Raw genomic sequence first — 24,015 nt, forward strand, 5'->3', positions numbered from 1 at the left:
AGGTAGGGGATTCATTAGACAAGAGTGAAGAGTGTATCCACCAAACTCTTTGGAAGCTTCTACCCAACTGCAGTTGTGCTTGCATGCCAACAAATAGTAGAACAAAAGATCTATTTTCATTTTCTCTCTATAGTCTACTTGAACCTAAGTCGAGGTATACAATATAGTCTTTACATATATGTATTTTTCAATTAAGAGTTCGAATGCAAACAGACTGAAAATAGGTGGAATTTCAAAGTCAATATTTTCCAAATGATCACAAAGAGATGCTAAGATATTAGGGACGGGGGTTTGGGAAAATCTTCTCTACAATTGTACACTTTTGAAAAGTGGAACAGTGATTCAAGACTGACAATATTAAAAATAACACTATCACCTACTTTCACATGATTTTCCATAAGAAATTGGAAAACAACCTCAAAGATGTAGAACAAATTTGGGAGATGGTGGAAGAAGTGGACCTCAAAAACAAGATATAGAAATATTGACTTTGGAAAGTAATTCCAATTAGCAAGAATTATACTTGTAAGGATCATATAAGATAAGGTCATGTGTTAAAAGACCACCTCCAACAAACCTGCGCAAGCTCCATAGATTTAGAAGAAAAGAAACACACCTTTACAAGAAACTTTCTATGTTATCTAAAAACTAACTAATAGACTAAATATTCCTAAATGACCATTAATATAACATTAAATAGTTTATTAGGCATGAGAATACAATAGCAATTCAAGATACGGGCTAACAAGGGTAAGAAAAATTATCAACAATTACTTAAAAGAATTTATTGTAAAGGGCTGACTAAGATGGAATATAATTCAGCAATAATTAATAATAAATAAAGAGCCAAGGCAGCACTCCATTATGAGTAAGTATGACTCTTTCCAAAGAGATACACAAAAGGTGTGACCCCTCAAGAATAGGAAATCTAAACATCAAATAGAAAATAGGAAAGTTAAAAGGAAATTGAGTCATAAAATGTAGAAATAAATATAGACTTTAGGAATAGTAATTTTGTGAGAAAGTTTAGGAATAATATTAGATCACCATCGAATAGATGCATATATACCTTGAGGGAATTAAGTGAATGCTCATTGTAAGGAATTTAATTGCATTTCCTTTCAAGGGTATTTAATAGCAGAATCATACAACAAATTTCTATATGAAATTAGTTTTGAATTTACTAGAAATGGATTGTAAATAAGGACTGCTAGCCTTCCAATTTTATGAGATATCATGTACACTAACCCAACATGGATTGAACAAAAATCATGTCATGCACATGGGCTGTGAGGCAAATAAGTGTTCCAAGGATTGATTAAGGAGGATAGTCAGCCTCCAAGGTGGGCTGAGGCATGGAATGGACCCAAGATCATACCATATTCATGGACTAGGAAGTGTATGAGTGTTCCCAAGCCAGAGGGTCTTATCAAGGATGCCACACAAAGATGGATGAACAGAGAATTCACCCATGTTTTCACAATACAAAGATAACCATCCTTGAGATTTATGTTTAGAAAACATTTCCAACAAATTCTTGATATGATTACAATAGAAATTTCCCTTGGAAAAATTATCAATTCTATTGAGACACTTTGGTATAGAGATGCATGATGCTCATATGAATTTATATGTTACCATGAAAACTTGTTGATATTTAATTATAATACTCTTTAGAGTAGTCTTTATCATATATTCTTACTATTTAATGATTATTAATTCATATTAATGTAATATCTAAACCATAATTATCTCATATATGCATCAAAATTAATAATATTTTATAGAATTTATCTTTATAAATGAATTGCATACTCCAACTTAAGTTTAAATTGTTATTTTCAAGAAAAAATCAAGAAGATCCCAAGAAGGAACACTAAAATAAGAATAACCAAGAATCAGTTGTATGCGGTCTTCATACCAAAAAAATGGCATACCCATCTTATCTCCATCCCCATTTCCTAGTGACCAAGGGTTAAATCCATTATACTTTAATTTATACAATTATTTTATATTAAATATTCAATTTAATAGCAAGTAAAGTGATAAGTTTAGGGGCAAGATCAATTGGGCAGGGGGCACACCATTAGCTACATGAGTTATTCTTGGCTACAGTCTATGACTCCAAGCTAGATGCACATAGTTGTTACTGATGCACCCTAACACAACATCACCCAAGGATTATTTAAATTATTTTGCACATTACCTTATTATATACTAAGCCGATCGAGGAGTCAAGGCAAAAGAGTATACCAATGCATTTGCTTAATTTCATTAGATTTCTAAAGTTCATGCTTATATTGAATAATCTTCTGAATTAAACTATGTTTGCAACATACCATAGTAATTTTTTAGATTACACTCTATGATCCATCATCAAGAGGAAAAGAAAAAAAGGATTGTATAAAAAAAAATTGGAGACACTATTCAATCCAAAAGTAGTATTCAATGTGTTTGCTAGTAAATAAGGATACAAAAAACTAAGTAGGAGAGTGAACCTTGTGATAGCTTTTCTTATTATCTTCTTTCTACAGAGTGAGTTACTTTACTTAAGAGTGGAATCAAGAAAACCAATTACAACTAGCATAAGGTTTTGCTCTATGGGATGTCCCATGATGATCAAATGGTTTCCCTATTTAGGTGGTTAGAAATAACCTTTTGCAAAATCAAATGCAAGTAGCATATGTTCCTTATTGCTTGAATAGGACTGTATTAGGCTAAGGACCAGCTAAAACTATTCCATCATTTTCAAAAGCTGATACAACAATGTAAAAGGCATTATTAATATATGAATTTCAGTCACAAAATTGCAAGGGATTGTTCTAGCATTTTGCAAAAGAGCCACTCAACTTTGTTACTTGTGTTATCTTTTAAATATGTAGTTATACCAATTTAGAAACAAGATACAAGTAACACATAAATTTGGCATGGACTCGCAAGATCTTATTCTGAGAAAAAAAAATCGATAAAGATAGTAAGGTTTTAAACATTAGGCCCATTGTCAAAACATTGTAAACAATTGATTTATAAATACAATACAAAAGAAAAATATAATAAGTAGCAAATGCAGGAGTAAAACACTAAAATTATTAAATTCTCTGGGCATAGAAATCACAAAAGCATGAAAGATACAAAATTGTCATTTGCACACTTTGTGATGGTTGCATCACATAATCAGATCTTGTAGTAGGCATCAATTTACAAATGATCAAACAAAGATCCATAATTTTGATCTATCATATATTTTTCCACAAGATCCTAAAGCAGAATGAGATTCCATATAAACTAAAATAAATTGACAAAATACAGAAACTAGTGCAAACCATGAAACTTAATTGTAAACTCTCCACCACTCTGCATACTCAACTCCAAGATCTAGATTGCTCTTCTCCAATACAACCACCACACTCTTGAATATGATACCATACAACATTCTTTGCCCTAGAATAGTATGATTCATAGGTCCACTATAGTACATGATAAGCACTATATTCCCATAAAAATTCCTCCACCTGATCAGATTTCCAATCTCAAAATTCACTACACCTACTTCCTCTACACCAAGATGCACTGATGGAAGCTTCAGAGGCACAAACTCGTTCTAATCTCCATGGAACACTACAACACTTTGCCTACCCAGCTCTAATGACAATAATCTCGGCTGAAGGTAACCCACAACCAACAGATCTTGAAGAAAAGTGGCAGTGAAAGTCACATCTTGTGAAGTCCAAAAGCACTCCATAGCCATGGAATGGCTCGATTGAAAAATCTTCTCAAACAGAGTCATTTTGGTAGACCTTTAGAATATAAGAAACTTGATCAAACGACCTACATTAACATGGAAATCCTCCTCATCTGAAAAAAGATATGACCAAGTTTGATCAGTTCTATGAGTAGCAGGAGGATAAAAGGCAACATAACCACCAATCTCCCATAAAATCCTTTGTGCCTAGTAGCCCTTGAGTATATCAGAGGCCATAGTGTTGACAGAAATAGGAAGCATGAGTCCCCAAACCACAGGGCTATGAATTAAAGTATTGAATGAATTGATAAGGGCCATGATACCCTATGGCAAGGAAACTAGTGGAGCATGTGAATCAAACCTAATATCAAATGCCTCAATTCCAGACTTTCTAGTATAGTAGAACACCGAATCCACATCAAAAAGCCCATTAGCTATTCCTTGCTGAATAAATTGTTTTCCACTGTAAACCTCTCCATAGTAATCCTAAGGATTAACGTCAACCACATCCTCTAAAGGAAACCCCTAGGACCAAATAGATCTCTGACCAAAATGAATATAAGGGTTTAAAATAATTCTATTATTTTGGCTATGCTTATTCACATACTGCAGCATGGGCTCCCTTCGGGCCTCTTCACCTATCAACTCTACGTTGAAATAGGTACTCAAATTCTTGTTGATTATCGACCTACGCTCATTTGCATCATATATTTTCTTGGCCCCATGTTGAATGGCAAAAAAATACTTGACACTCTTTCTTACATACAAATTATAAGGAACATGATTGAGGATCCGATAGCCTAGGGTAGACTGTTGCTCTACAAACAAAAAAAGTGTACCCTTGACATTCCAGTTTGATGGTGTCTCTAAATCTCCCATGGCCATGACCCACCAGCCCTTGATCAGCATGCTAATAGCAAGTTAAATGCATGCAATGGAGGAGGCACATAATAAAATGAGAAAATCAAGGCAAATTTGTCCTCACAGGAATGAAGTCCCAATTTTTCCCGTGCTCAAGCGAATTTGCCCTCACAAAAATGAAGTCCCAATTTTTCTCCCACCTGTGCTCATACCTTTAGGATTGCCTGCGAATTAATGAAAGTTTTTCTTTTTTACCCGTCATGTGAATGAATGAAACTTTTTTTTACATAAGCCTTGTGTTGGTCAAAATTTCAACCAACACGAGGCTTACATGTAAAAAAAAAAAACTTATTTAGTTGATTATCGAAAATTTTGGTAGAAAAATGAGGTTAAATGTAGTAGTGAGTCTAGACTACACCAAGCCTATATATATATATATATATATATATACATATATATATATATATATATATATATATATATATATATATATATATATATATTCCTTTGTCTCAGAACATACATGTGCAGCTATCCTCACCCAAAAGGAAAATGATCAGGATGAACATCATATTGCATTCATGATTTCACCCTTGAAAGATGCATAATTGAAATATTTGAATGTTGAAAAACAAGCTTATGCTTTGGTAAAAGCAATAAAGAAATTCTTGCATTACATCCTAAGAGGTAAGGTTTATGCAATAGTTCCTAATGCAACAATGTAGACTCTACTAATGCAAAAAGAGTAGGGAGAAAGAAGAGGAAAGTGGATCATAGTTATTCAAGAATATGACATGGAGATACAACCAATGAATTTGGTACGAGGACAAGCTCTAGCTAAAACCCTATCTACAACTGGTTTTGGGTTAGTACAACAAGTATATGTGTTAGAAGAAGTATCCCCAAATGAATGGTATGACGATATTGTTCATTACTTGCTAAACCATAAGTCTCCATCACACTTAAATTATGTTCAAAAATGTTCATTGAGAATGAAGAGTCAAAATTTTATGCTTCAAGGATCTATGCTATATAGAAATAACCGTGATGGGTTTTATTTAAGATGTGTTGGAAAGGAAGAGGCTAGACACATCATTGAGCATTTTCATAGTAAATTAGGAACCAGTCATGGAAGTGGTTTGGCTATGGCTCATCAAATATAAAGGGCAAGTTACTATTGGCCAACATTTTTTAAAGACACTTATGAACATGTAAAAATTTTGTCACACATGTCAGATAGTTGTGACACATGAAAGAAATCCTACTATACCACTACAAGCTATTATTGAAGTAAAACCATTCGCAAAATGGGAATTGGATTTCATTAGGACACCACCTATATATCCTGACACCACCAGTATATCCTGACTGCTACAGATTATTGCACTATATGGACTGAGGCTCAATCGCTAAAAAATTACACAATAAAGGTTGTTATCAAATTTTTGGAAGAAAATATCATTACTAGGTTTGGATGTCCCCATGCATTTGTATGTGATAATGGGCTAGCATTTAGATCCTTGAAGTTCACAAACTGGGCATTTGACTATGGGATCACACTAAAGTTTTCATCAAACTGTTATCTGCAAGGGAATGGATTGGCAAAATCAACAAACAAAAATCTATTGAGTATAATGAAGAAGTTATTAAACAATAATCCTAGAGATTAGCATACACAGCTAAGATTTGCATTTTGGGCAGACAGAATTAGAATAAAGAGTTCTTTGGGGACATCTCCATATCATTTGGTCTATGGATAGGATCCAATTTCTCCTATCTAATTGAGGATTCCAACACTATGATTCATGCAAGATTTTATGGAAGGAGAAGATAGAGTGCAGACACATTTGACTCAATTTTTGCACTTGGAGGAAAAGAGAGATGAAGAATTCGAAAAGTTTGCTAAATATCAAGGAGTTGTCAAGAGATGGTTCAACAAAATGGTGAAGGTTAAATAATTTTGAATTTTAGATCTAGTACTTTTTTGGGACAAGGCACATGAAAAGAAAGGTGGACATGACAAGTTTGACAATCTGTGGAAAGGTCCTTATCAAATTTCTAAAATTTTGGGAGATAATGCATTCAAGCTTAAGACTCTAACAGGAAAGGAAGTTCAATTGCCCACTAATGGGAAATTCCTCAAGCATTATTTATGCCCTTAGGTTTCCTTTGTGAAGCCTAACTTGTACATAGTTAGTTTAGGTTTTCCTTTGTGGTGTGTTTTGTTTTTTTTGCTTTCCTTTTAGTTCGGTGGGGGTTTTGGTTTGTCTCCCCTCTCCTGTTCAGGAGTTTTGGCTTTGTGTAGTTTGGGTTTCTTTCCCTTGTTGTTGGGGTTTTGTTTTCCCTTAATTTTCTTCCTCGAGTGGTTTGGTTTTCTTTTTTCTTTTTTTTTGGTTTTGGTCTCAATTTTGGCTTTTTCTAGGTAACTCGTGGCTATGAGAATCTCTTTTTGCAAGTAGAATGGTGTAGTGATTGAGTTACTTCATCTAAGGATTTCACTGAGTTCTATTTATTTCATTTCTTGGATAACTATTATGAAGAGCATTAGTATCTTGGCCATCCTTCATATATTTTCATTGGGTTGGAAAACATACTTGACTTGGACGGTTAATCATACATTGTGTCTTGACACCTAAACTCTAAGGTTGCCATGTATTTCACACTCTTAACTATTGCTCTGAGTCCATTTATGTTTCTTTGGGAAAAATCATGACTTGTGAAAATTTTAAAATCTTGCTTCAGCACCACTGTAACTCCTAAACCCATGGTAAGCTTCATTGCTTACAAGCCAAGAGAAAAAGGAAATGAAATACCAATTCAAAAGGCATATAAAAGAGAAAAAAGAAAGATGAAATAATAAGATTGGCTTTGGCGATATGCAGAAATCTCCATAGGTGTTTGAAAGAATAATTCACTGGAAGTGGAGCAAACTTTGTTGGTTTTATAGCGACAACTTTGTCGGAGCTATAGATGCCTGACTAGCAATGGGGCAATGTCCAAGATGCTTTTGAAGTCAAGAGGAACCAATAACTTGTCATGATCAATCCTAGGATTTCTAAGTGGTCTTGTTGAGCTAGAATTAATACATTTGCACACACTTAGGTTGTTGTAAAGTAAATGTATTTTGATCCAATGTATGATTATTCTCCCCTTTTGAGCTTGTTTTCTCTCTTCTTGGTGACATAAGATTGAGAAGCCAAATATTCTATGTTTGAATTAATTTTTATCCTTGAAATGTTTGTAACATTTCACCCACGAAGTCGCTAGATGTTGTGACCAAGAGTTACCATTTCCCATGCCTAGGGCCCCCACTTTGAAGGTAAGCTACCCATGGATTTGCTTATTTTTGGCCATGGAATGATTCGCACAGAGCAAGTCAACCTTACCTAGGGAATGGTCAAATCCAAAATCCCTGACCGCCTAAAAAATGTGCTTTTCGCATCACTTGGAATACTTTTATGTGATGGCGAGGAATGTTTTGAGAAGGACAAAATCCTTCATTCCAAAAAAACCCTGCTCCCGCAAATTGTGAAGCGCATTATTGAGTTGGCTATGGAAATTTCCCATGGAAATTAAATCCATGATAGCTTTTAAACTATGACGCACACGTTTTCTTAAGTACACTTTTCACATAGTGGGAATTTTTTATTTATTTATTAAAACATGAATAAAATCCATATGAGTTTGAAAAATCCTACTCTCCGCCTTTTATTGAATTTTTTTATTATTATTTTGGAGTGGAATCCTTGATGAACTCAAATCCAAAAGGCAAGAAAAGTGTCGAAGAAATCATCAAAATTTGGAAAACTTGAAATAATTCTAAAATTCAAATAAATAATAAAATATCACCCAAGTTTCCAAAAATTTGAAAAATTGAAAATTGTGAAAAATCGTTAAACATGGAAAGTGTGAAAACCCAAGACATCCCAAAAAAAAACTTCAAAGGGAAGGAAAAAGAATTTTGGAATCCAAAATCTTGTGGAAATTCGAAATTCTTGAGGATGAAAATCCGAAATCCCATTAAAAATTCGAAAAGTATAAAAAATCATGAAAAGTTCAAATATTGGAAAATTTGAGAAAAATCCCAAATTTGAAGAGAAAATTGATTGAAAAAAAAAAGCAAGGGAATGGAAAATCCTTCATGAATGGAAAAGTTGGATTCAAAAAAAAAAAAAAAAAATTCTTTCAAAGAGATTTATTTTTTTGGATTTACATAAAAAATAAAATATTAGTTTTAATGATATTTAATTTGGTTGTTTAAATAATAATCCAAAAAATAAATATTGGAGAAAAGTTGGAAAGAAATTTGATTTTTCATTAAAACATTGAAATTAATTAAATATTGATTTTAATTGATATTTAATCAATAAAAATTAAAAAAATTAAAATGGGATAAAGGAATACTTAGTTTCATCTTGAAGCTAAAAGCATCAATAATGGTAACTTTTTGAAACAAACAGTAAAAAGTGACAACTGGCACAAAAGATGGAAACCTTGATGGCCAAGTAAAGACACTTTCTAATTTTAGCCTACAGCTGTAAAGACATCTTTTTTTAGGGATGATTTATATAAGAAACCCTCTCATTCATTCCTTCTCACACAAGAATTTGAAGAGCAAATTGAGAATAGGAGTGAAATTCAAAGCATTCAAAAAGAAGATTTTTGGAGAAATTTTTGAAATTGTTGAGGAGTTTCTAAAAATTCGAGATAGAGGATTTTGAATCGTATCAGGAAAGAAATTTTTTTTTTAGTGAGTTGTGGAATATTGAGAAGTGAATCTAGAAAGGAGTATGGAAATTTTGGTAAAAATCCAAAATCTTTGTCTTATTGACAAGTTGTATATGTTTTTTATACTTTCTTTGCATAGTCTTATGTATGGACATTTTCTAGTTTTTAGGAAAGGAGAATGGAAGAACCTAAGGGAACAGGAGAAATGTGTGGACAATTGATAAAGCATGAAAGGAGAGGATTCTATCCTGAATCAAAAATTGTGTCAAATGGGCAAAAATTGGAGATACATGCCTCGGTGGCCTCAATTTGAAAGATTTTAACTAGAGAATGCTTGGATACAATGATCATCACCCAACACACCTAACCACAAGGATTGTGAGAAGTGGAATTGTTGTTGTAGCTAGTTTCACTCCTTCCTTTCAACATCTAGAGTTGATTGTGGAATTTACCAAACACTACAATCCTAGGGAAAGAACCATAAAGGATTCTGAATGAAATATTCTGGTAGACTTTTCTCTGGCATCCATTTCTAAAGCACTTGGAATTCCTTCTCACAAAAGGATGGTCACAAAAATACAGGAGCAAGCATTGAGAATCTACACCTCTAGAGTCCATTTCTATGATGAAATAATCAACAAAAGATGGTTGAAAAAGAATAGATCACATCATTCCAAGATTCCTAAGAAGATAGTATGGTTTGACTTGTAGAGGGAATATAGTGAGATGATCATGATGTTGAGTCACATATTTGGCATGCCTCATTCTTATAGATTTGAATCTTGGATGTGGTATTTTGTTGGGCAGGTGATGGAGGAAGGTGACAAAATAGATTGGGCTAGGCTCATAAGTGATAATCTAAATGAATAGTTGATGAATCTAGAGCATACAAGGAAATTTTACATGAGCTCATATGTAATCTACATGCTAGCACAGAGAATGAATTATGAGGGACTACGATGTAAAGGACCAATTGGAAGTAGAACTCAACACCTCAAAGTCCATGAATGCTACCTATAGTTGCATTTATATTCAAAGGATGATTCCATGAGGGTTAATGATATATTTGTCATGCACATAGTAAGAAAACTACAAAAGAGGCTACATATAAGATTTTTAGTGGGTTCAATGAAATTTGTCAAAGAATATGGCACCTAGTTCATTCAGTTTCCCACCTTTTCATACATCTAAGTTTAAGAATTCTGCATGGAGCCATAAAAACTTCGCAGGTACCCAATGGACAATATGGTCTTGTTAGAGCTTACTCAAGAACTTACAACCTATTACAAGATTCAGAAAGGGAAGAAGAAGTTGGGATTATAGTTCCTAATTTCCATAGGAGAAGGGAAAATTAAGGCATGCCCATGTCTAAAGGCTATAGACTGATCATTAGATGTGCTCCACTTCTTTCATCTTCTGCTTTATCCAAAAAGGAATAATTTTGAGCCTTACAAAAAGATCTCATCAATAGGAGGATCAAAGTACCAACACTAGGTTCAGCTTGAAGACTTTTGGGAAAATGTGGTAGATGAGAATGAGATTCGAAAGATGATGTATTTAAGATTACCATTGAACATTATCAGAACATGCAACATATTCATAGTTCCTGATCAAATGGAGGAGGACCCAAACATGATGCAAAAGGGATTCAATCTAGAAATGATAGCTCAACCATATGATTGGAAGAGGAAAGAAGTTATAGATCTAGAAACTCTTTCAAAGCCAATCTTAGATTTTATGAGGTGGTGGATTGAGCATAAGCTTGAAAATTTAGCCGCACCAGCTAATAGATTCACATATAGGTTGCTTGGTCACAGACCACTTAGGGATGAAATATCAAGACAAATACCTAAGGGGACTATTGAGCAACTAGAAACTCCATTTGAGGATGTAGGAACCAAGAAAGGGAAAGCGGTACCTCGAGAAAAGCATCCTAGGGTTGAGGAAGTCATCCAGGAACTGCAAAATAAGAAGTAGAAACATAGAAATGCTCCCTCTTCTCCAAGTCACACTCAAAGTGTTCAAGAGATAGAAACATTTGAAAGGCAGGATACAAGGACAAGTATAAGGAGATTTGAGCAAGAAGAAATTTTGGATAGGCATTTTCATGATAGAATAAGTATAAACACCTAGAAATGTCCACGCAAGAAAGAGGGAGAGATCAAGATATCGCTACAAAGGAAAGTATTGCTACAATCTTAGAGCAAGAAATGATTCATGATGAAGATGGTCCACTAGAGGAAGAAAATCCAACAGAAGCAATACATCCTCCAAATGTTGAAGCCATAGTTCCTGAGGTTACAATGGATAGACCAGGAGATGAAGAGGAGATTGACAGTCGAGCAGCCCAAAGGAAGGAGCAATTGGTGATTCTGAGAGACCAAAGTATACCCATTTCAGATTGGTTGAGGCAACAAAATCAATTGTGTCAAAAAAGGCAGGTTGATCCGACAATTGAATTAGAGGAAATTTTGGACCAATCAAATCAATTAGAAGAGCAAGGGTAAGCAAGAGGATATACCAAATTCATCAAAGGAGAATTAGAATCCAAAATCTTGTAGATTGTGACTCCCACAATTGACAAAGGCAAAATCAGATTGCTCTAGATGAATATCATGTTATGGAAATAAATCTTGGCTAGGCCTCCCAAGAGAAAATATTAGAAGAATTTGATGACTCTACACATGCTTTGAAGGATAGGCTAAAGAAACTGGAAGAAGGGTACGAAAAACAAAAAAGAGAAATTAGGGCCTTATGTCAGTACATCAATAACTTGCTTCATCTAGTAAGAGAGGAAGGTCCATCATTCATCCCTGCAATAGGTGTTTCCATTGAAGTGGTAGGTGATATTGATAGAATCAAGTGGACTACTCAAGGTGCAAAGCTTTGGATCGAAGGAATCCAAGAGCTAGCCTTCAAATATGCAGAAGAATTAGTGCAATTGCACAATATGGCATTAGCTGCACTCTCCAGGATCCAATGCATAGAGGAATCATGGGTGGATGAGCATATTTAGCAAGAAGAGGTGATTGCTGACATTCAGAATTTGATGGAGACCCCAAAGCAATGGTCGAGTTCTCTGTGAGGGGGATGTCTATGATTTTATTCAATGGTAGCTAAGGAAAATTTTGAGAGCTTTACTAGGGAATCTAGTCGATGGAAGAAGATTGTTGACAACATCAAGCAAGGAATATCAAACACAGTTGTATCCTTATCATTACAGTGATTGGTGAAGAAGAAATGACAACTAATAATCTAAAAGCTAGGTTAGAGGAATTCTTTCAACTAAATGTCTATGAAAGAGATGATTTTGAGAACTTCTCCATCTTCTCAAATACATTGCACACTACTAAGGACCTATTACCAAAGTGGGATGAAATTTTGGGAAAAGAAGATAGAGCAATTGTAGTTCTAGAATTCAAGCAAGAATTTGCACCAAGCATCAGTATAGTGGAATTGGAAATAGTGTTAGGTCAATTTTTCTCCTTCAAATGGGGGAATCAAGGATAGATGCATTTAATGCATAGTGGGTGTTCTTAGGGATCATTTATTACACCCCACTCCTTCTTAAATGAGCATGCATAGTGGGCATTTATTACCCACTATAGTAGTGGATTCCTTGTTGCATTAATGTAGATTCCTTTCCTTTTCCCTAACCCTAATTAGGGCTGATGTGGCATGATATGTGACATCGATTATTGTGATCATCCGAGCCACTAGTTGTAATCGAGGACCTATATAAAGGCCTCATTTTTCATTTATAAAGGGGAGATTTTTATGATATTTTTGCTATGAGCTACTGAGATAATAAAGTTTTCATTGGAGCTTCGTGAATACTTGATGTGTCTTAGTGCTTGCTTGTTCTCTTAAATTTCTTCAATTAGATTAAGTTTAGCCTAGTTAATGTGTGGTGATTACAATGGAGAATATGATGGTGTATTGTTGAATTCCTTTGGTTCATACTTTTGATGTTTTAGTGATTCTAACTTGTCATGCAAGGTTAGCCTGAACTCCTTTCATGCATATGCTTAACTTCTATCATTCGTATACATTGTTCTTTATGATGACGTATGTGGTGATATGAAAATCTTTGACATAACCCTTGAAGATTGCACCAGTTCACACTTAGTTGTAGTATAACTTGGCAAAGCAAAATTCTATAAATTGAGGAATTTGTGCACTAGAGTACTATCTATTGTTATCACTACCCTTAGGATTATAATAGAATTCCTAAACCTTATCTTATTGAATTTTTGCATATTTTATAAAAACTCCAAAAAAGTACTTCATTGCAAAACCTTAAGATAACTCCCACATCCAATATGGCTTGAAATAAATATGAATAAACATGTAAGGCCCCATGTGATCATCAACAAATCACATCAACCACCAATCTTATCCACAGTCAAGACCTTGCATTAAAGGAACCTTGAAGTTATTGTATGATCTTCTAGCAATCTTAGCATACATGAAACTTTATTCAAGAGAGGATAAGATATTTCAGTATTTTATTCTACTATTTGGTTGGTCATAAAACACGAATCAATAAGTTTGACTCATAGTAGTTCGACATTTAACCTTATCCATAATGTAGCTCAATAGTTTGTTATTGAATTACTTCTTCTTGGAGGATAGTTTGTAACTTGCAAGTTAAATTTCTTTCGAGAGTTCATCATAAAAAATTAGTCAGTTTGTTGGGCTATTGTCTTGTAGATGAATACCAAATATTAATTAATGAGTTTATGTCAAGGGGAGATCTGCGTCAACTTCTCCATGGTAATTGTGTTTTCCATTTTCTTGTTTCAAGTGTGATAGGCATTGTTTGAATCAACTACATCCTATGGAGATTTACCTTATGGTATCTTTAAGATCCTTTTTAGTATGTGGAATTATGTTCTTAATTAAAAGTCTTCTTTATGTAAAGGGAATTGTTTAACATTTGTGTAAGTATTCAAATCTCTTACAAAGAAAATGCAAGCTTGTAGTTTTAGTTCAGTGTTAACAGATTATATTGGATGTTGGAATTTTAAATAATTTATAAATTTTAAATTTAATATCTATTTGTAGGATCATAATTCTATACTATTATTTACCTAATTGAGAGGCATCTATTTAATCTAAGTTTCTTAAGATAATATAGACCTCTTTTTAAAGCTTCAAATTTTAGTAGATGATTTATATGCAATCAATGGATACACCATATCACAATCTACACAATATATAATCAATTAATTCAAGTATTTATTTTTATTCGACAAAACAATCAAATGTTACTAGCTATGCATACAAATCCACTCCCTCATATTTAAGAACTAGAACTTATTTGTTTCAAAGATGGAGAAGTCATCTTCCCATAGACATACAATATAGTTTATGTTATCAAATGTCACACACATTGTTTTTTGATATTCTAATTAATTGATCAACATTAATAGAAATATCAATTTGAAGAAAAAATAGATTATTCTTTCTTTTTTCTTAAGTTTATAATAGCTAGGGAAACTAAGCCAACTACCTTCTACATATCTAGGCATTCCATCTTTTGTTGGGGCAAATAAGCCAACTTTTTGGTTAGTTGTCATTGAGAGAATTAAGAATAGAGTTTCAATTTGGAAAGCAAGATGGTTGTCCCTGTCTGAGAAGATATTATTCATCAAATTTATCTTACCTGCAATTAATAACTATTATCTAGCAATTCTTAAAGTGCCTATCATGGTGATACATCAAATTGAAAAAATTATCAAAGAATTTTTATTGAAAGGTAATCTCTCAGAGGATAAAAGGATCCATCTTATTTCATTGCAAGACATGTCTAAACACAAGGCTTCAGAGCTATGGACCTCCATGATCTGAGTAAAATGGCAACTATATTCTAAATTGAACAACAAATGGTGTTAGATAATACAACAAAAATACTTAGATAATTGGACCTCACTTATGTGTTCACTATCCTTGACCCTCCAAAGGGCTCCACAATTTGAAACTCCATGATATCATCTTGTGATGTAGTTTCAAAGTATATAACTTGGGAAGTATAATGGATTCAAGGTTCTATTTTGGAAGGATTCTTGGAATGGCAACCCTCCTTTAGTACAAATGCCTTTGTTTCAATATTATTAATATTGTTATTTTTGCTTCAGGGGATAAATTGATCCATTATGTCTATGTTGTTGATATATTCTCTAGAAAATCATTTAGAAGGATCCTTCTGACCTTCCTCTAGATGAATAGAAAAAGGTACATTTAAAGCAACTTCTCACTAATTGTAAAGTTTTCTTCTCTGATAAGGAGGATGTCCTTAGATGGGCTCTAGCAAAGAATGACCAGTAAGTATCAAGGAAGGTTATGCAACTATGCAACATATTGAGAATTTGAGGCCTACATCTAGAGCTTTCTCCATGTGTTCAAATAATATTGTGCTACCCAAATTTGGGTGTCTTGCTTGGATAGCATTTAGGAAGTGTATTCCTATGAGTGATAAATTGGCCATGCTTCAAATAAAATAACCTTTCAATTGTGTTCTTTGTAGTTAAGAAACTAAAACAATTGATTAAGTCTTGTTAAATTGTTCATTTTCCTTGCAATGTTGGAAATTTTTTCTTTCAAAATTTAGCTACTATATGCCAATTCCTAATACCTATGGGCTCACTTTCAATCATGGCCTATTTTTTTTCTATAATCCTTGTTTCACTATGGTTGTTACATGGGCATTATGGTGGGAGCACAACCAATACATTTTCAAACACAAATCTTCTTCTTTGAGCCATGTTCAAGGCCAACTTGAGGTAAATATTGTGGAGATGGTGAATGCAACCTTGATTAATAGTAGATCTACAATCACTATTTTTTGCCTTGGGGTGGAAAAATGATGAGATCATGGAAAGGGTTAGATATCCCAATGAATACAATTCCTAATCCTAGTGACCAATGGTTAGTTGATAAAGCAACTATCAAATAGATTCCTCTTGAACATGGCTTTTGTAAAGCTAACTTTTATGGTTCATTGCATGGTAACCTGGGTTATTTTGTGATTGGGATTTGTATTAGGATAATGATGGGAAATTTTTGGCTATCAAAACTTGTCCACTATGACATGCAAGCACTAGTAGAATGAGTTACTTTGGAAAAAGTGGATGGTTTCTCAAAAGTACATATTGAGGGTGATTCTCTGACATTATGGATCACTTATTGATGCCTTTCATGAATGTAGAATATCTCATGTCTATCGAGAAGGTAACAAACTTGTAAATTATCTCTCAAATCTGGGGTGTGATGGTTTCAATATCTGCTCCTTCAACCCAATTGCTGACCATTATTTGTACCCTATCATTAGTGATTTGGAAAATATGGAAAAATATAGATGATGTTACATACATTTTTATACTATTTGGCTGTGATGGTAAGTTTTTGATGTGGAGATGTTGATTTTGGGGCCTTGTTAGAGATACTTGTGTCTCTGTTTTTGCTCACGTCATATTTGGCTAGCTGAATTTTTGTAGGAGGAAGTATTGTTGGTTGTTTTCCCATCTAGGACCTTATAGCAGCTTTGAAAAATTCTTGTTTGGATAATCCTTCCCATGGGTGTGACTTAGCTCAAGATTTTTATCACTTTGAATTTAGAGTGCTTCCACTCTATTATTTATGATTCTTTGAGTGATGATTGTAGCCTAAAAAATTTTGATTAATTCTTTGATACTTGGACATTGTGCTCATTTGCTTCTATTGTATTTGAATAATGAAACAGGGTTTTCTTGCTAGTTCTTTCCCTATGGAGTTCTTTAACTAGCATCTTATTATTAAATATTATTTAGTGGCTCTTCCCACCTTTGCCTTCAAAAAAAAAAGTTTACAATAGTATTTTTAGTGTTTCATCCAACTTTCCAAAAAAAATTATTCCAAAAGTTAAATTATTAAAATTAACTTAGAAAAATACCTTAAACTCGTCTTCCATTTTTATTTCTTAGATTACACATTGTGTGCTTGCATGTAAAGAAGTCATAGGACAAGAATTGTCTATTCTTTTAATCATTTTTTATATTTAGATATATGATTTTTTTTTGTAGAATCCTCTTCAGTGAAATAGTGCCTCAATTGGGAAACTAGGCTTAACATCATCTTAAATGCAGCTCAAGGTATATAACGTTCTTTTTTTAAATTAAAGGTGACAAGCCACCATACTAAATTTATTAATGTGAAAAACTAGTGTGAGGGCTCAAGGAGGCAAAACCAATAATTTAACCTCCTTTCCTTGCCAAATTACAACTAAAATGCACCCCCAAGCAATACCACATGGGTCAAATCAACCTCAAAGGGATGTCAAACTATTGACGTTGCAAGCTCTTTAGCCAAACTTTTTGAAAGTTAAAAACCCTCAAATAACCGATAGAGATTATCTTTGTCAAATATATTGGAGCCAAACTCTTGGTTTCCCTAAAGCAAGGACTAATTTCAAACTCCTAAAACCTCGAAAAAAAACTTCCAAAATTGACCTAACACATATTGAAGATCTCCCAACTGACAACCTTTTTTGAGGACAATGCTAAAGTAATAATCTAATAGTCACCTTCAATGTGTAGTTTCAAAATCCCCAAAGATAATGCTAGTTTAACACCATCCATAAGAGCTCTTACCTTTGCTAGGTTCTTAGTCCCATTTGAAAGCTTGCAAGACAAAGCTTTTAAAATATGACCATGATGGTCCCTAAGAACACAACTATTGCCTAATTTGCTTGGGTTCCCTTTAGATGTACCATCAAAATTTAGCTTGCAAAAAGGAGAGGAAGGGGCTTCCTATTTAGCTTGTTTCTAGATCTCAGCCTTAGGTTTTTTTCCAACTAACGCCCCCTTAAAAGGAATAGAAATCAATGGCCATTTATTTAGGATTAAGCCATCAACAGATGAGAATGTGGAGGACAAGTTCTTAGTCCTTAAAGTAAAAGCATTAACATTTTTTGTGATATATTTATCAATCTTCTCATACACCCTATCCACTGAAGAAAATTCCTTCTTGAATATTCTTCTATTTCTTTCCCACCAAATCCCCCAAACAATAGATGATGAAGCAATTCTCTAGATCTCCACAAAAAAAGAGCCCCTTTGAGGGAGAGGCCAACCCACCAGCAATTGAGATAAAGAGTTAGAAAGTGGACCATATCAACCAAGTCTATCAAGCACCCTCATCCAACACTTATGAGGTAAGTCACATGAAAAAAGAAGATGTGTAGCATTTTCTCACTCCTTAACACATAGGACACAAAAGAAACTATTAGTGATATGAAACTATTGAAGTGTATCTAAAGTGAGGATTCTATTTTGAAGAGCCAACCAAAGAAAAGCTCCAACGTTTGGAAGAATAGTATCATGCAAATAAAACATAAATTTCCTTTCATGAGCAATATTCTACCCATCAATAAGAGATTGATACCCTTCCTTGATTGAGGATTGTCCATTTCCACTTCTGCTCCAAATCAGCCTATTACTCTCATCATTATAGCATAGAGATCTTTGGTTCAAAACATTTAGAAGCTCTTCCTTTTCTATCTGAGGTATAAGAAACCCTAAGAAATCTTTCTAAAACACATTAGAATACTCAAAAGAGACATAATCTTTTACCTTGGAGCCCTACAGAGGTTTCAAAATAGCCCAAGCTAAATTAAATTTATCAAATGAAGAAAGGGGATGATAGCCATTCCATGAGTCTAACTAGAATAATGCCTTATTGCAAGAGTTAACAACCCATGAAAGATGCAGCAATAATACTTCTGTACTCTTAACCAAAAAATTATATTGATAATTCTTGCCCATAATGCTAAATTATTCTTATAAAACTTCCAAGCTAGCTTGGTCCCAAGGCTAATGTTCCTCTCATGAATATTGTGAACACCAACTCCACCCCTAACCTTTGGTTGGAAAATCTTATCCCATGACACCAAAATAATTTTGTTCTTCTCCACCAAATTACCCTTCCAAATTAAATTTGCAAAGAGGCTCTTAATAGATGAGATGATACCTTAGGGGTTAAGAGAATCAACATCACATAATTAAGGATGGAGGAAAGAACTGTATTAACCATTAAGATCCTACTACAAGTGACAGCACCTAGTCTTTCAAGAGACAAATCATTCCTTAATAGATTGAAGAATAAAATCTCAATAAGTTTCCTTACTTGCACCTTGAAAAAAGGAACACCTAAATACTTGCATGGTGTATCAACCACCATAAAACCAAGACATCTCTGAACATCCCTCTTGATATGGATATTCATATTAAAGAAAAAAATCTTGGACTTAGAAGGATGTACTATCTTCCCTAAGGCCTCACAATATTCATTCAAAGTATCTCGAATAATAAGTGCTTCCCTCAATGTCCCTTACCAAAAAAAATTGAGTCATCAACAAAAAAATTGTGAATCATTGAAATTTGTGAATGATTAATTCTAAATCCATTCCATAATCCCAATTCATGTTTATGATAAATCAATCTACTAAGAGCCTCTGTCAATAGGATAAAGAGGAAGGGGGATAGAGGATCGCCTTGCTTCAACCCTTGGGAGGAAAAGAAGAAGCCACATGGGGAGCCATTAATGAGCACTGAAAATAATGCTCCTGATATATAAGACATAATCCACTTAATCCACTTTCTATGGAAACCAAATTTATCCAAAATCTACCTTAGGAAAGACTAATTGACCCTATCACATATCTTCATCATATCTAGAATAAGAATCATAGATGGAGAACCTTTAATCTTGATAGAGTGGAGAACTTCGTGTGCCACCAAAGCTCCTTCTAATGACCCCTTACCAGGCATGAAACCACCTTGTTGTTCTAAAATAATCAATAGGATCACCTCAAGCAATCTAGAGGCAATTATTTTTTTGATAATCTTATATATTGTATTGCAAAGGGAAATAGGCCTAAAATTAGAAAATGTATTTGGTTGCAAACATTTTAGAAAAAGAGTGATGAAGTTCAATTTAAATTGTTTTAGCATGTTTCCATAATCTTGGATTCTTCTGCTATGAATAAAATATCATAAAAACAATAGGGTAAAGTCATCTGAGCTTGGAGCTTTATCAGCAACCATACAAAAAACCACTTTTATGATTTCTTCCAATGTGAAAGGCTTCAACAAATTTACATTCTATTGGTCTGATACTAGTTTTGGAATATAACTTAGCACTCATGTAGAATCTTGTACAGAACTATCAAATTTAAGAAAGCTTTCAAAATACCAAACTACCTCCATATTAATGTCCCCTTCTTCAGTAAGGTATAAAACCTTCTTAATAAAAAAAAAATTATTAATTTTTCATGTTCATAAAACTAATTTATGGTATGATAATCAAGATTGGAGTATTTGCATTCTGTTTGCAAACCTCAAATAATCTAACAAGATGTCAAATCATCCAATAGATTATTAAGTGAAAATTTGGAAGTGAAAGTAGAGAACTTTGGGATATCAAAAGAAGGGCCATCTATTGAAGCAACTAATGTTTTAATGAATTTGAAGGGTACATTTAGCAACATTAATCCTGAGTAAATTATTTCAATTTTTTTTCATACCCATTCATGTAATGTCAATTAAATTAGGGTAGAAATAATTATGCAATTTTCTCGTTGCACAGATATACCACAAGTAATAATTTAACAAAGAAAAGTGGGGTATGTGCAGGATCATGGTGTGCCAAAAAGTGGCAATGTGAAAAAAATAGAGTTTGAACACGTCTAAAAGCGCTTCAAAATCCGCTCTGACTTTTTTTCACCTATCCAGGTACCAAACCTGGAAAGTAAGGCCCAAGCCTTATCAGATATCTGATTTGAGATCGGATATCCAATATGAGATCGGATATCGGATCTCATATCGGATATCGGATCTCATATTAGATATCCGATATGAGATCCGATATCTGATATCGGCGGCATAAAAATTGGAGGGAAAAGGCACAAAAATTAGACGGAAAAACAAATTTGTAAGTGATATAACTAATTTGAGTTATGAAATATGTAAAGATATAATATAATAACATAACTATTATATATAAAATAATATATAATCTATATATTATATAATAATATTATATTATATTGTATTTATTTTATATATATATATATAACGTAATGTAAAGATATAATATATAATCTATTAATATATAATAATATATTATGTTATTATTATTATTATTATTATCTATAAATATAATATATTATTATTATTTTTACTATATTTTTATTAAATATAATAACGTAATATATTATATATATGTTATTAATACATATTTTTATTATCATATATAAATTATAATATATAATATATTATTATTATTATTATTATCATATGTAAATTATAATATATAATATATTATGTTATTATTATTATAATCAATAAATTATATATATATATATATATATACATATATGTATATATACATATATGTATATAGACATATATGTATATACATATATATATATATATATATCTATATGTATATATACATATATGTATATATATATACATGTATATATATATATATCTATATGTATATATATATATATATGTATATATATATATATATATGTATATATATATATACATATATATATACATATATGTATATATACATATATGTATATATACATATATGTATACATACATATATGTATATATATATATATGATTGTTATACTATATTATTATTATTTTTACTATATTATTTCTAGTGGAGTCATTTATATGGGTCAAAAAGGCTCACAAGATGACCTATGACCCCTTTCGACACATTCCATGATGACATATGTCCTTAAGGGATCCTACGACCCCTAGGGACATATTAGAATAGTTTATATGGGTTGAAGGGGGTCACAGGATTACCTATGAACCCTTTCGACATATTACAAGACGACATTTGTCCCTAGGGGTCCTAGGACACTTAGGGACATATTAGAATCATTCATATGGGTCGAAAGGGGTCATAGGGTGCCCAATGACCACCTTCAACACATTCCACGATGACATATGTCCTTAGGGGTCCTAAGACCCCTAGGGACATATTAGAATCATTCATATGTGTCAAAGGCGATCATAGGGTGACATATGACCCCCTTCGACACATTCCACAATGACATATGTCCCTAAGGGTCCTAAGACCCCTAGGGACATATTAGAATCTTTCATATGGTTTGAAGGGGGTTATAGGGTGAACTATAACCCCCTTCGACACACTACATGACGACATATGTCCCTAGGGGTCCTAGGACACCTAGGGACATATTAGAATGCTTCATATGGGTCAAAGGGGGTCATAGGTTGACCTATGACCCCCTCTGACCCATTAAATGACGACATGTCTCTAGGGGTCCTAGGACCCCTAGGGACATATTAGAATCATTCTTATCGGTCAAAGGGGCTCATAGGGTGACCTATGACCCCCTTCGATCCATTAGATGACGACATATGTCCTTAGGGGTCTTAGGACCCCTAGGGACATATTAGAATCGTTCTTATGGGTCAAAGGGGGTCATAGGTTGACTTATGACCCTCTTCGACACATTACATGACGACATATGTCCCTAGGGGTCTTAGGACACCTAGGGACATATTAGAATGCTTCATATGGGTCAAACGGTGTCATAGGTTGACCTATGACCCCCTTCGACTCTTTAAATGATGACATATATAGCTAGGGGTCCTAGGACCCCTAAGGACATATTAGAATCGTTCTTATGGGTCAAAGGGGGTCATAGGTTGACCTATAACCCCCTCTAACCCATTACATGATGACATATGTCCCTAGGGGTCCTAGGAACCCTAGGAAAATATTAGAATGTTTCATATGGGTCAAAGGGGGTTATAGGTTGACCTATGACCCCCTTCGAACCATTAAATGACAACATATATCCCTAGGGGTCCTGGGACATATTAGAATCTTTGACCCATTACATGACGATATATGTCCCCAGGGGTCTTAAGATCCCTAGGGACATATTAGAATCATTCATATGGGTTAAAGGGGGTCGTAAATTGACCTATGACCCCATTCGACCCATTACATGATGATATATGTCCCCAGGGGTCCTAGGATCTCTTGGGACATATTAGAATCGTTCATATGGGGCAAAGGGGGTGATAGGTTTACCAATGACCCCCTTTGACCCATTAAATGATGACATATGTCCCTACCAGTCTTAGGACCCCTAGGGACATATTAGAATTGTTCTTATGCATCAACGGGGGTCATAGGTTGACCTATGACCCCCTTCAACCAATTAAATGATGACATTTGTCCCTAGGGGTCCTAGGACCCCTAAGGACATATTAGAATCGTTCTTATGGGTCAAAGGGGGTCATAGGTTGACCTATAACCCCCTTCGACCCATTACATGACAAAATATGTCCCTAGGGGTCCTAAGACCCCTAGGGACATATTAGAATCCTTCTAATCGGTCAAAAGGGGTCAAAGGGTGACCTATGACCCCCTTTGACCCATTACCTGACGACATATGTCCATAGGGGTCCTAGAATCCCTAAGGACATATTAGAATGCTTCATATGGGTCAAAGCGGGTCATAGGTTGACATATGACCCCCTTCAACCGATCAAATGACGACAAATCTCCCTAGGGGTCCTAGAACCCCTAGGGACATATTAGAATTATTTTTATGGCTCAAAGGGGGTCACAGGTTAACC

At 33.9% G+C, this 24,015-nt stretch overlaps 1 pseudogene; it reads right to left on the bottom strand.

Annotated features, from left to right (window-relative positions):
* Positions 1 to 3,331: 3,331 nt before the first annotated feature.
* LOC149563042 (putative glycosyltransferase STELLO1 pseudogene) lies at positions 3,332 to 4,651 on the bottom strand (annotated as a pseudogene).
* Between the last annotated feature and the right edge of the window lie 19,364 nt (positions 4,652 to 24,015).

Source organism: Cupressus sempervirens, chromosome 4 (assembly GCF_028749045.1).
Source record: "Cupressus sempervirens isolate cs-2001-9-10 chromosome 4, ASM2874904v1, whole genome shotgun sequence".
NCBI lineage: Eukaryota > Viridiplantae > Streptophyta > Pinopsida > Cupressales > Cupressaceae > Cupressus > Cupressus sempervirens.